Below are 12,984 nucleotides of genomic sequence, written 5' to 3' on the forward strand. Positions count from 1 at the left end.
CAATGAGAGGCAGAAAATATTCGAACAAATCAGCAAGATACTGAGATGGAAAAAATGATTATGTTTGAAATGGGGTTTTCTCTTACCCAAAGATAGGCCCTGTTTTGAAATGTATGTTCTGTTGTGTAACTGTGCTCTCTGCTGTGTAACTGTTCTCTCTGTTTGGAACTGTGACTCTCCCGTTGACAGATCTTCACTGTGGTTCTGACAAATTCTTCCCTGTTGTGTAAATGTGTTCCCGGTTTGTAAATATCATCCGTCTTGAGCAGAAGTTTTTTCTTCTTTTGTGTGAAATGTTCTCTGTTGTTCTGTGAAGGTGTTTTCTGTGGAAAAGAATCGATGGAAATTTCAAGGCCGCCATTTCTGAGGCTTGCTTTCAATTCCAGCGTTGTTTGGGCCGAATGGCCTCCTCCTGTTTCTGTTTTCTATCCATGGGCCTCTGTGTTAAATCAGTGAATTTGAATTTCACCAGCTGCCGTGGTGGGATTTACTCCGTGTCCCCAAAGATTAGCGCGGGCCTCTGGATTACCAGCCCAGTGACATCACCTTTCATCCCTGTAAACAAAAACAGTTCATTCAGCTCAGCATTAACCCTCTTCCTGAGGAGATTAGAATTCCTGCCACAGAATTTCAATTAACCGATAGATACAAAACATTTTGTTCTAGTTTTGGAACATTAACAATTTATCCTGATCAAACATACATTGTGGAATATCTGATCTAAAAACAGTAAGACGAGTAAGAATTAAATGAACAAAGTTACAAGGAATTTAATTCTGAGAAAGCTGTTTGGAAATAACGGTGGATGTCAGTTAACGGGCAAGAGTTCGGTTTTCAGGAGGTTCTACCAGATTTCTGTAGAAAGAGACCAGACTCGAACCTGTAATCGTTAGAGAGCAGCATGGAAAGAAGCGAAATTAATCGTTTCACCCACTAGGCTCTGTTAGGCTGCCTATTTGTGGAATATTCCTTGTTCAATCCTGTTCCATCTCTGCGCCACCAGCCCCCACCCCCACCCCGCCCCATAACACACACACACACACACACACACACACACACACACACACACACACACACACACACAGACACACACACACACATTTTTTTTTTGCTGCATCGCTGACTGTATCGGTGCCGCGTCTTGCTCTCTTCTGCACCTGGACAAAAAAATACTACTTTCCTTCCAATTTTCACTCTCGCACCTTCACATGGTCCATCTCTGATACTTCCCTATCCTTCCTTGACCTCTCTGTCTCCAATTCTACACAGACTGACCACCTGTAATTAAAACCCCACCGACTCACACGTCGAGTACAGATCCTCATTCCCCACTCCCTTTAAGGACGCCATCCCCATTCTCCGAGCTTCTGCACCTCAGTCGAACTGTTCCCCTGTTGCCTCTTTCCAAGGTGTAGAAATACCGGCTTTGGACTGAGGTAAACACAGTAAGAAGTCTCACAACACCAGGTTAAAGTCCAACAGGTTTATTTGGTAGCAAACGCCACTAGCTTTCGGAGCGCTGCTCCTTTGTCAGGTGAGTGGGAGTTCTGATCACAAACAGGGCAGATAAAGACACACACTCAGTTTACAGAATACTGATCAGAATGCGAGTCTTTACAGCTAATCAGGACTTAAAGGTGCAGACAATGTGAGTGGAGATAGCATGAAGCATAGGTTACAGAGATGTGTATTGTCTCCAGACAGGACAGGAAGTGAGATGAATACACAAGCAACAAAATGGCATCGGAATCAGACATTAGAGAATCCGATAACCGACATTGTATTGTGGGAGTTTTACATTTTCCGTAGATCAGAGTGAGCAGGGCCGCCCAAACAGAAAGCAGATCTCTGGAACATGGAATTTGGTTAATATCATGTTTTGCAATCATTTTAATCGGGAAGAACCATGTTGATGTTATCTCACTCCAATCCACAAAGTTTCTGAATGAATCGTTACCTTGTTGCACAACTGGCGTACAACCAGGGGATGGCGGCAGTGGACAATAATTTGGGTTTGCTGTTTCTGCCCACACATCTGGACAGGAATGGAGCTCCTGTTGCCGCAGAGCCGGCCAAACAAGAGGCACAGATACAGTGTCGTAGCAAGAGGGGGAACAGGGGGAGCGACCCCTCCCCCAGCATATTCTTCAAAAGTAGCGCCTTTTCAACGGGGTGCTCCTCACCGGACCCTCAGATCTCTTCCCGACATCTGAAGCCCTGGATCCGTGTACTGCGATCGCGGGATGCGATATAGATACGGGCACTTCAGGCAGCGAGGAAGGCATGCAATCTCCCGAGAGGGTATGCAATCACCAGGAAATTGCAGAGGCCGCGAAGGACATAAATGTGCAGCCACCGCGACGAATGGGCAGTCGATACCAAGCATCCCTCGCCAGCGGACATCACCAGCCGAGATTGGGTGAGTAAATAGATTTGGTGATTATTCTAACTTGTCCACATTGTACCACATTTTTCTGACCTTCCCAATAACTTGCTCAGTTGTAGAACAGTCCATTAGCCGGCTCAAACACAGAAAGCCCGACCTTCGTTCTACAATGGACGAGGATAGATTGTCTGGGTTAGCTCTGGCCTCCATTGAAAGACAATTGGCTACTGAGGTAGATTATAATAAAGTAATAGATCACTGCTAGAATGAAGCCTAGACGAAAGACACTCTTGTAGTTACTTCATACCTTTTTCAGATTCCTTCTTTTCGTTTTATGTTACGTTTAAAATGTAAAATAATTAAATAACGCACGTGTTTTATCATGTTTTGATTTTAAATGCAAAATAAAAATGAATAATGAATTTATAATTATTTGGTATGCGCCGTGGCGCCTTTTTTATGTGTTCGCCCTCTCGAACTTTAGAACCTGGCTCCGCCCCTGCAAACTGACCAACTGCAGCCGCTCCAAATAGATTCACAAAATTAATGAACAAACGAAAAACCAGCGCAACTGATCTTTTTAAGAAGCCATGACATATATTAACACCGCTTCAAGAACCAATTTGCTGTAACTAATTCAATATGAACCGTTTCAGTGTCAGCTCTATTCATGGCCAGTTCTCAAACAGACATTGACTGGTTAGAAGTTTTAATGTTATCAGGGAACAGTCATCAATATTCTCAGGAAAGTGAAACTGCCGCCCCGAACTTCATAGAATCCCGACAGTAAGAAGGAGGCCATTCGGCCCATCGAGCCTGTGCCAACAACAACCACACACAGGCCCTATCCTCATCACCCCATGTATTTAACACGCTAATACTCCTAAGGGGAAATTTAACGTGACCATTCCACCGAACCAGGCACTAATTTTCTTGGTGGAACGGCCGGTTCTGGAAAGACAACATCTGCCATTAGTGCTGCAAATGAAACTGAGGTCTGTTTTGGAGCTTCTGAAACCACATGTTTTCATGGTGGCAAACCTCTGCCCAAAGCTGGTGTCCTGATTTGAATCGATTGCCAGCTGGAGTTTCTCATTTGGATGAAGAATATGGAATGGTGCTGGACTATTCACCCCTCAAACCTGTGGAACTCTGAGTCTTACCTTCACCTTGGTCCGTGAACATCAAAATAAGTGATCAGTTCACCCTCAATCAGTCACTGCGGAGACAGAGTTTGAAATGGAATAACAAGAAAGATGGAACTCTAATCGATTTGGGCAGAGGTTTTACACTTTATTGCAGGCGGTCAGGATGGCCGAGCGGTCTAAGGCGCTGCGTTCAGGTCACAGTCTCCTCTGGGGGCGTGGGTTCAACTCCCACTCCTGGCATTGATTACATTTTCCTTCGCGCGGCACCATCCAAACCCAAGAAATCTCTCACCTGGCACCACAAGGGCAGCAGATGCAGAGAAACAACGACCATCTCTGAGTTCCACTCCGAGACACATCATCCTGACTTGGAAACATATTCCCGTTCCGATGGTTCACAATCCTGGAAATTCCTCCCGAACGGCAGTGTGTGTGTGCACAGACACCACATGAACTGCACTGGCTCCAGAATGAATTCATCGCCAATTACTCAAAGATAATTAATTTGGAGAATACAGGCTTCCCGGGTCAGTGACACACATTTCCCTGATGAATGAATCATTAAAAAAAATCTCGCGCCACACAAGGGGCACGTCTGCCTTCAGAGCAGAAAACTGTGTGTATGAATCACACCCTGAACACAGCTACTTTTATATCAGATTTGTGTCTGAAAACAGTATTTGGAACCAACTCACGATAAACCGCTCAATGTTGAACGGAAGAGTTTCACTGAGTGATGTGCCTGATGTTTTTGTTCAATATCGGGGGAAAGGGGGATTTGAAACCGGTGCAGTCATAGCCCACTGTAGGATCCAATTATTTTTCTTTCATGAATCTATCCGGGATCCCATTGCATCTGTGGAGAGAGAAACAGTCGTTTCAGTGTAAGGTCTGCATCTGAAATGTGAACTATCTCTATTTTCACAGATCCTTTCCAGTACTGGTCGTAAATCTGTTTTCACAAACACGACCAGATCCGGAACGACTTTCCAGCATTCGACCTGACAGAAAGTCTGTGTGGTTTAGTTGTTGAAATCGCCTTTCTGGTAAACAGGTGATGTGGGGTTTGAATCTCAGTCCAGCCTGGATTCCTATCACGTGATCTTTGCAATTGTGCAAGTCACAATATCCCTTCCTTGCTAGTCAATATTATCTATCCCTTCACAGTTGATCATCTACAAAGATGAAACAAAAATACATTTCGAGACTCCCCACGATTATTCCGACTGTTTATTTACACGATCGAGGTATTTTCATCATCTTGATGTGAAAAAAAAACATTTAATTTGCAACAAACCCAACGGTGTAAGTTCTACAAACACAGTTTTCTTTTTTTTGTCCCCTCAGGGAATTTCTAACACTGTCAAATGACCTTAGAATCATACAATCCGGACAGTGCTGAAGGAGACCATTCTGCCCATCGAGTCTGTAGCGACTCTCCGTCAGAGAATCGCACATAGGCCCTATGCCCGCTAATCTACCTGTACAAACACTTTGGGGACCGAGGGGCAATCGAGCATGGCCAATCCGCCTAAACTGCTCATCTTTGTGGGAGGAAACCGGAACACCTGTTTTCATGGGGTAACTTGCCTGGGTGAATGCAACCTGAACAGCTCTACAAACATTTCCCACCATCCAGGAGAAAGCATCCCACTTCATTCTCTTCTCATGTATAAAAGTTCACTCTCTCCACTACAGAAACCCAATGGCAGCAGTGTGCACCATCTACAAGATGCACTGCAGCAACTCAGCAAGACTCCTTTTCCAGCACCTTCCAAACCCACGGCCACTGCAGCCTAGAGGGACAAGTGCAGCAGATACATCAGGATAACACCACCGCGCTGCAGGGCACTGATATTTATTGATTGATTTTTAGTTATTTATAAGTTGTTGTTGTTGCGTGTGAGTTTTTAATCTTCTTTATCTTCCAAAAGAAGCAGAAGAATTCTTGAAAAATATGTTCCCACTTCCAACGCAATCAGCGAACGCAATATCAAACGTTAAGAAAGCCACTGGCGTTTGCGTTTTCTTCTGTGGTTTCCCTGAGAACCGAGTAAACAAACACAGAGTGGAAAGATGGAAGAGCAGGAAATATCTGTGTCAAAGCTGAAGCACATCAATGAAGCAGTAAACCGTTTGCTACTAGTCTGATCCAAAACACGACTCTGATGGGATTTGAACCCACAACCTTTGAATGACTAACCTGTCTGTAATTAGAAGTCCAACGCGCTATCCATTGCGCCACAGAGTCACATTTCTAATGCTGCCTTTACAGGGTCTTATATGGATTCTTGACAATGTAACAGCTGCTGGTAAGTTCAACAATCTCGCATTTAAAACGTCGGGAACTTCATTGATTGCAAACCATGTTGGACATCTTATGCCTGTTAAAACAGCGTTGGAAATGCAGACCTTTATGTCCTTTTTATAGGGAATCTGTCCAGAATGATCCTCCCTCTCTTTCCTCCTCATTCTCTTGCACAACTTGGAGTCTAATCTGGCAGGCTTCATAGTCGGGAGATACATTCTACTCCCTCTGTCACAGGGCGGATCAGTTGCAGTAAAACTCCTGAACAGAACACAACACAAAGCTGGAAGCTGGAAATCTGAAACAAAACAATAAATGCTCAGCAGGAGAGGCAACAGTTTGATGAATGGAGATTTGTGTAAAACCAGCTCCTGAAGCACAGCACAGCTGCACAGTTTAAAGTTTCCTTTCATCCACAATGGATGCTCCATTCTATGTTTTTGAACAATTCAAATTGAGAATGTGCATTGTTATTCTAGTCGCCACAGCCGGAAAACCACTTCAGGCATTGATGTCACCCTTGGATTTTAAATTTGTAAATCCATTCTCTATCATTTTGAAGCGAATATTGAAACATTATCCATCACCCGCTCAGTTGTTTTTGAACGAGAAGGAGAATTGAGGATATATTTGGATGACTTTCTTTGAGGAAATTTGTACAGAAGCATAAAGGCGAGAATCACACAGAGCGCTTCATTAAACTCACCCGCTAAACATTGAAAGGTGACAGTTATTAATCAAGGGATGGTTCCATTTATTTATTTATTCTTTGTGGAGAATAGGAAAGTTGGAACAGTATGCAATCTGGACAACTTAACTGAGCAGAGTGTAACACATTGGGGACTGGGTAAGATGAGCCGACCATGGGCAGTGAACAAAGTGGAGGAGCAGGGAGTCAGACGGAGCAGGGAGTCGTTGCAGAGTGAAGGTACATCGGAACGTGGGAGTGTTAAATGTTTAATGATCTCTGTACAAGTAGACGGTGAAATACAGACCTAAGGCTGGATATTCAATGTGTTCTGGGATGGGTGAATAGACTGTGGCATCTTGGCATGGTAAAGGTGCAATAGGGACGAGGAACACTAAAGGTATACACTTTAATTTATATCACCTCGCCTCGAGCTTCGGACCGAAATATAACACTTCACACTTTCTTACATTAATTAAATTGCATCTTTCGCATGTCTGCCCATTCCACCAGCCGGTCTGTATCTTCTTGAAGATGTTCAATATCCTTCTCACTAAAGTTTCTCACTATTTTCAAGTTTTGTACCGCTGGTAAATTTTGAGTTTGAAACCTGTACACCCAGGTATCGATCAGTAATATATGTGGTGAAAAGCACGTTTCTCTCTATATACCAACCCCAATCAGAAATAGGTACAATTTTGTGTAATATATGCTTTAATATGTTTGTACCAATAATTAAAATATTGCACAGTGAAATTCTGACTATTCTGAACAACAATGATTCAACATGCCACTTGGTTCAAAAGGAAATACATACCGGTACTGACACCCTTACTTAAAAAGCATAGCCTTGCTGATTTATCTGTATTTATATGATGAATAAACTCAGCACAACATGGGCAGGCGGGCCGAATGGAGTACTTCTGCTCTTATTCCCTATCTTCGTGTGTCTGTACCCTGGTTGTTAATTTCCCCTCAACTGGATTGCTGAAACACACGGTTCACTGGGAATACCAGAATGAAACTGAAATATGGGACAAACATGAAACTGTGGGATTCTCAGCTCTGTCAGACTGTCTGATCTTCAGACAAGATGACAACTGATGGCATTCAGCCAGTTTCCTGAATCCACAGCATGCGGTTATTTATCCGGTGTTTCCGATCCCAGAGACCCACAACACGGTTAAATGATCTTAAATCAAGTGATTGTTTTTCCTCGTGTTCTGCAGTAATATACTCCCTGCAATGACTTCTCGGGAACTCTAATCTGCTCCTGATTTCACTCATTCTCAGAATCTACTTAAGAGAAAAAATGAAAGTAAACACTGGGCTCGTCCGGGATTTGAACCCGGGACCTCTCGCATTTTCACTTTATGACCCTAAGCGAAAATCATACCCCTAGACCAACGAGCCACGGGCCAAACGCCACCTACTGAAAACATCTTTTCAATGTCTCCCACAGCTTATGAACCATCTTTTCGGAACAACATTGTAAAATCAGGAATGTTCCCGAACAATGTTCCATTTCACTGTCTGTTCTGGTGAAGATCAGAAGCAGTGATATCAGTTTTCACCACTCGCCAAGTCGACCTGTGGTTGTAACTCGCCAGTCGCGTCGGTAATCTCATTCTGACAGCCGGATTTGATTGGATTTGATTTATTTTTGTCACATGAAATAGTACACAGTGAAAGGTATGGTTTCTTGCAGACAAAGCATACCGCACATAGAGAAGGAAGGGAAAAAGTGCTGGATGTAATACCACCTCATCTTTCCACAAATAAGGGGACCAAAACTGGACACAATATTCCAGTTGTGACTTCATCAACACAATTGAAACAATATTTCTCTACTTTCTTACTCCAGTTCTTTTGCAATATATGCTTACATTCAAATTCCCTTTTAAATTATACATTTTACCCGCATAGTGACTTTCTGTGATTCTGGACAGAGACAGCCAGATCCCTCTGCCCAGACAGATTTTGAAACTGCTTTCCAGAAGGATAATAATTTGCCTTTCGCATTTATCCACATTGAACTCCATCTGCCAAAAGCTATCCAATTCTCCGAGTATGTCTAGATCCATCTGGAATATTTTTACATCCTCTTCACCGCCTGCTTTCCCACAAATTGTGTATTATTCACAAATGTTGTCGTGTTACACTCTGTCCCTGCTTGCAGATCATTGATATAGATTGGAAAGAGTTGAGATCCGAGGCCTGGCCCCTGTGGCACCCCGCTTGTTCCAGTTCGCCAGCCTAAGAAGAATCCATTTTCTCCCCAGTTATTCCGACCCTCTGCTCCCTGTCAGTCAGCCAATCCTCAATCCAATCCAGTTCTCTCCGCTGACTCCCAGACAACAGAACATTTCATGGGAAAACTCTAACTGCTGTTACCTACAAATAACAACTACGGTCCAGTTCCTACATTCCTGACTCAGTAACACCTCCAGAAACAGCTCCAAAAAGAATGAACTGAAATGATTCAGTTTAATGGGGAAAATCAGGTGTGTATAGCAGCGACACGGCATGTGCTTGTGGGGTAAAGATAGCGGGAATTACTCCCATATTATGAAAGTTTCGTGTTGAAATCACGTCAAGCTTCTGGAGCCTTTGTGCAGTTGGTTCCTGGATTTTATTTCTGGATAATGTTCCCGAAATAATCAATGTCAAAACCATGATTTCAATGCTATTTTAGGAATACTCCCGGTTTACATGCTCAGTTTATATTCCTTTACACAGTTTTATATCGGAGCAATGTTTCAGGGATGTGATGTTTCCATTGCTTATAAAATCAAAGCAAACTCCACAGTCCCAGATAAATCTCGGTGTCCTCAAAGAGGAGAACTGACTGGCGGTGATTTAACCGAGGATTCACACCTCAGGCCAGGAGCAAGGCTGAGAACGCGGCCTTCATAAATAACTCGATATTACATAGAAACATAGAAGACAGGAGCGGGAGGCGGCCATTTGGCCCTTCGACCCTCCTCTGCTATTCATCACGATCATGGCTGATCATCCAATCAGCAGTCTAATCCTGCTTTCTCCCCATATCCTTTGACCCCATTCGTCACAAGTGCTAAATCTAAACGCTTCTTGAAAACATTCAATGTTTTGGCATCAACTACTTCCTGTGCGAATGAACTCCAGAGGCTCTTTGGGTGAAGAAATGTCTCCTCATCTCCGTCCAAAGACGGGAATGAAACCCGTGCTGAATAAGATGCCCGACCAACTGAGAGAAACCTGCCGCCCAAGGTGACACAAATCAACAAGAGGGTACAAATTTACTGCCAACAAAACCAGGATAACCCCTGGGGCAGCAGCCAAGTGCCCCACTTGGATGTGAATGCGAACATCATAGCAAAGGGTGGCTTTGATCCATCATCTTCGGGGTTATGGGCCCAGCACGCTTCTGCTGCGCCACTCTGCTCTGCACACACTTGCTTTCTGCCTTTTATCAAGAACACAAGGGTAGGGAAACTCGGCCGTTGTCAGAACTGTCTCTGAGTTTGGAATTCTGTCTGTATTTGTCCAGCTCTGGGATTGTTGGATGGGACTCAGGTCCAGGACTCTGGCTGCGGTTGAAAAATGGATAGAGACACGTTTTAAATATAATGAGGATGAAGATGGAATTCAAATCGATCTGCGCAGGGCGGGTGTTCGTTGAGTGAGTGTATCAGAATGGCCGGAAAGTTTAAGACACTGTTTTCAGGCATCACATTTCTCTGAAATCCCAATCCTGACGGTGATTTTTCCGTATCGAGGCACCATCCAAACCCGCGAAATCTTTCAGCTGGAAGCACAAGGGCAGCAGATGCAGAGAAACAAGGACCACCTGCAAGTTCCACTCCGAGAGACACACACCATCCTGACTTGGAAATATATCGCCGTTTCTGTGGCTGTCTCACAATCCTGGAACACCCTCCCTAACAGCACAGTGTGTGTACATACACCATATGGACTGCAGTAGCGCAAGAAAGAACTTACCACCCAATTAATACTAGATAAGGAATGCTGGCCCAGTCCGCGACAGCAACATCCCGTGAAAATAACATTTTGAAAAATCATCTGTGTCGGAGTCGGGGAACATCTGACTTCAGATTAGAAAACTATGTATGTCAATCAAATCCTGAAGGCGGATACTTTATACCAGATGTGTGTCTGACATCATCTGTGGAGAGAGACCAGCTGAGATTGTCCAGAATGTTCAGACTTCAAGACCCCGCCTTTCCTCCAAAATTAAAAAAGAACATGCGGTTTGATATGAACGGCAAACGCACCTTTCTGTCTCCACCTGATTTGTGTGTTTTCTTCATGCATCCATCTCATTCTCTTTCCTGCTAATCCAAAAGTCTTAATTAGCTGTTTGCTGCATGAAATGGTTCTCCGTATTGGGGAAAATAACTGATCTCGTCAGAACTGAGTTATCCCTCTGGAAGTGTAAGTGGCAAGTGTAGAATGCGTTTCGTCGTTTGATGGAGCAGCTCCTCGTTAGTATAGTGGTTAGTATCCCCGCCTGTCACGCGGGAGACCGGGGTTCAATTCCCCGACGGGGAGTTTATTATAATTTTATTATGTCAAATTGTACGGCAAAAATAAAAGACTGTGAAGAATTGAAACTTTCGAAAATGGAAATCTTTACATTTGTACGGAAACTTTTGGTAACCTGAGATCAACGTTCGTTCAATTCATCAGCATTTTCGCTCACCTTTGATGTGGCCATGCCACGGAGCCAACACGTCGAATATTACCCTGATATTAGCACAATGCCAATAAATGCTGTGATTTCATATTTTTCAGTTCTATTTTTGGATGATCCACTGATTCCCAGATCCCGGAAAATACAAAGGAAACCTCCAATGTTTTCCAATATTGGAAATTCCTTTGAGTCTGTGAGTTGTGAAGATTCATGCAGCGTGAGGAATGGAATATTAATGCACGATTGTAAGAGCAGGAAGGTTCAGTTCGAGCTGGAAAAAATGTTAGTGAGGCCACCGCTGGAGGACAGTGTGCACTTCCGGTCAAATCACTACGGTAAGGATATGATTGCACTGGAGAGGGTGCAGTGTCCATTTACCAGGGACCAGATCGTTGCCTGGGATAGAGAATTTGAGCTAAGAAGAGAGTCCATGAAGACACCATTCACTGTCCTATTCTCATCAACCATCTTCGTCACTTCCTTGAAACACTCGATCATGTTCGTGAGACAAGAGCTCCCCTTTACGAAACCATGTTGTTTCTCACTAATATGTCCACTCATTTCCAAGTGGGAAAATATCCTGTCTCGACGAATTCTCTCCAGTAATTCCCCGACCATTGATGTAAGGCTCACCGGCCTGTAATTACCTGGATTGTTGGTGTTATCCTTTTTCAACAAAGGAATAACACAGGCGATTCTCCAATCATCTGGGACCTCCTCTGTACACAGTCAGAATGCAATGATTTCTGTCAGGCTCCAACAATTTCCTCCCTTGTGTCTCTCAGTATTTCGGGTATATCCCATCAGACCTATCTTGTCGACCTTAATATTTCTCAAGGGCACCAATACCTTCTCCGTTTTGGTCTCAACATGACTCAAACCACCTGCACATCCTTCCCCAGACTCATCATCATACACGTCGTTTCCGGTCAACACTGACGCAGAGTAATCATTTAATACTTCACCCATTTACTCTAGCTCCACGCATAGATTCTCTCCCTTGCCCTTGAGTGGGCCGACCCTCTCCCTGGCTACTCTCTTGCTCGTTATGTATGTATAAACAGCCTTGGGATTTACCTTAATCCTGCTGGCCAGTGTATTTTTCGTGGCCACTTTTAGTCAATTGTTTCATTATATTTTTCATCTTCCTCATCAGGTTAAGGAGCGGCGCTCCAAAAGCTCGTGTTACCAAATAAATCTGTTGGACTTTTACTTGGCGTCGTGATGCTACTTAATGTGCCTCCCCCAGTCCAACATCACCAACTCCACATCTGTCTGTGAGAGAATGGAATTAATACTGTATCTGTCATCCATGATCTGCATACAGATTTGCTCCTCTATCTCTTTCTCACCACACTTCCCTTTTTCCTTCTCTATCACTTCTGTTCACGTTGTATTGAATAGTAATTGCCTGGTGTTCTATGTGACTGATGGAGTCACTCTGTCCGTGGTACTGTTGGGGACTCAATGTGTATTTGCCAGTTAGTGGGAGCTGAAAGTGACTGCGGGGTTCATTCCCTCCCTGCGATCCTCTGCCATTTTGGGATTAATGTTGTAACTGTCCTTCTCGGTCACTATATGAGGGGACTGGGTTTACTTTTACCTATCAGTCTCTGCACCTGCCTGTGGGATTCATCCTCTAATTGTCAGTCTCTGGCTGTGTAAATCAATGTGTGCTCTTTAAATATCAGAGAAGAGAGAAAATTACAGCACAGGAGCTGCCCTTCAGCTCTCTGAGCCTCCGCCGACCATGCTGCC

The 12,984-nt window shown here is 43.9% G+C and overlaps 4 non-coding genes across 4 annotated transcripts; 2 read left to right on the plus strand and 2 right to left on the minus strand.

Annotated features, from left to right (window-relative positions):
• The first annotated feature begins 3,691 nt into the window (after window positions 1-3,691).
• Window positions 3,692-3,774, plus strand: trnal-cag (transfer RNA leucine (anticodon CAG)). Its single transcript has one exon. It is a non-coding gene; the product is annotated as a tRNA-Leu (tRNA).
• Window positions 3,775-5,694: 1,920 nt separating this feature from the next.
• Window positions 5,695-5,785, minus strand: trnar-ucu (transfer RNA arginine (anticodon UCU)). Its single transcript is given in 2 exon segments — window positions 5,695-5,730; window positions 5,749-5,785. It is a non-coding gene; the product is annotated as a tRNA-Arg (tRNA).
• A 2,072-nt stretch (window positions 5,786-7,857) lies between these two features.
• trnap-agg (transfer RNA proline (anticodon AGG)) lies at window positions 7,858-7,943 on the minus strand. The gene is given in 2 exon segments: window positions 7,858-7,893; window positions 7,908-7,943. It is a non-coding gene; the product is annotated as a tRNA-Pro (tRNA).
• A 3,069-nt stretch (window positions 7,944-11,012) lies between these two features.
• On the plus strand, window positions 11,013-11,084 carry trnad-guc (transfer RNA aspartic acid (anticodon GUC)). Its single transcript has one exon. It is a non-coding gene; the product is annotated as a tRNA-Asp (tRNA).
• Window positions 11,085-12,984: the final 1,900 nt, after the last annotated feature.

The sequence above is a fragment of the Carcharhinus amblyrhynchos genome, unplaced genomic scaffold (assembly GCF_965287045.1).
Source record: "Carcharhinus amblyrhynchos unplaced genomic scaffold, sCarAmb.v2.hapA scaffold_42, whole genome shotgun sequence".
Lineage (NCBI taxonomy): Eukaryota > Metazoa > Chordata > Chondrichthyes > Carcharhiniformes > Carcharhinidae > Carcharhinus > Carcharhinus amblyrhynchos.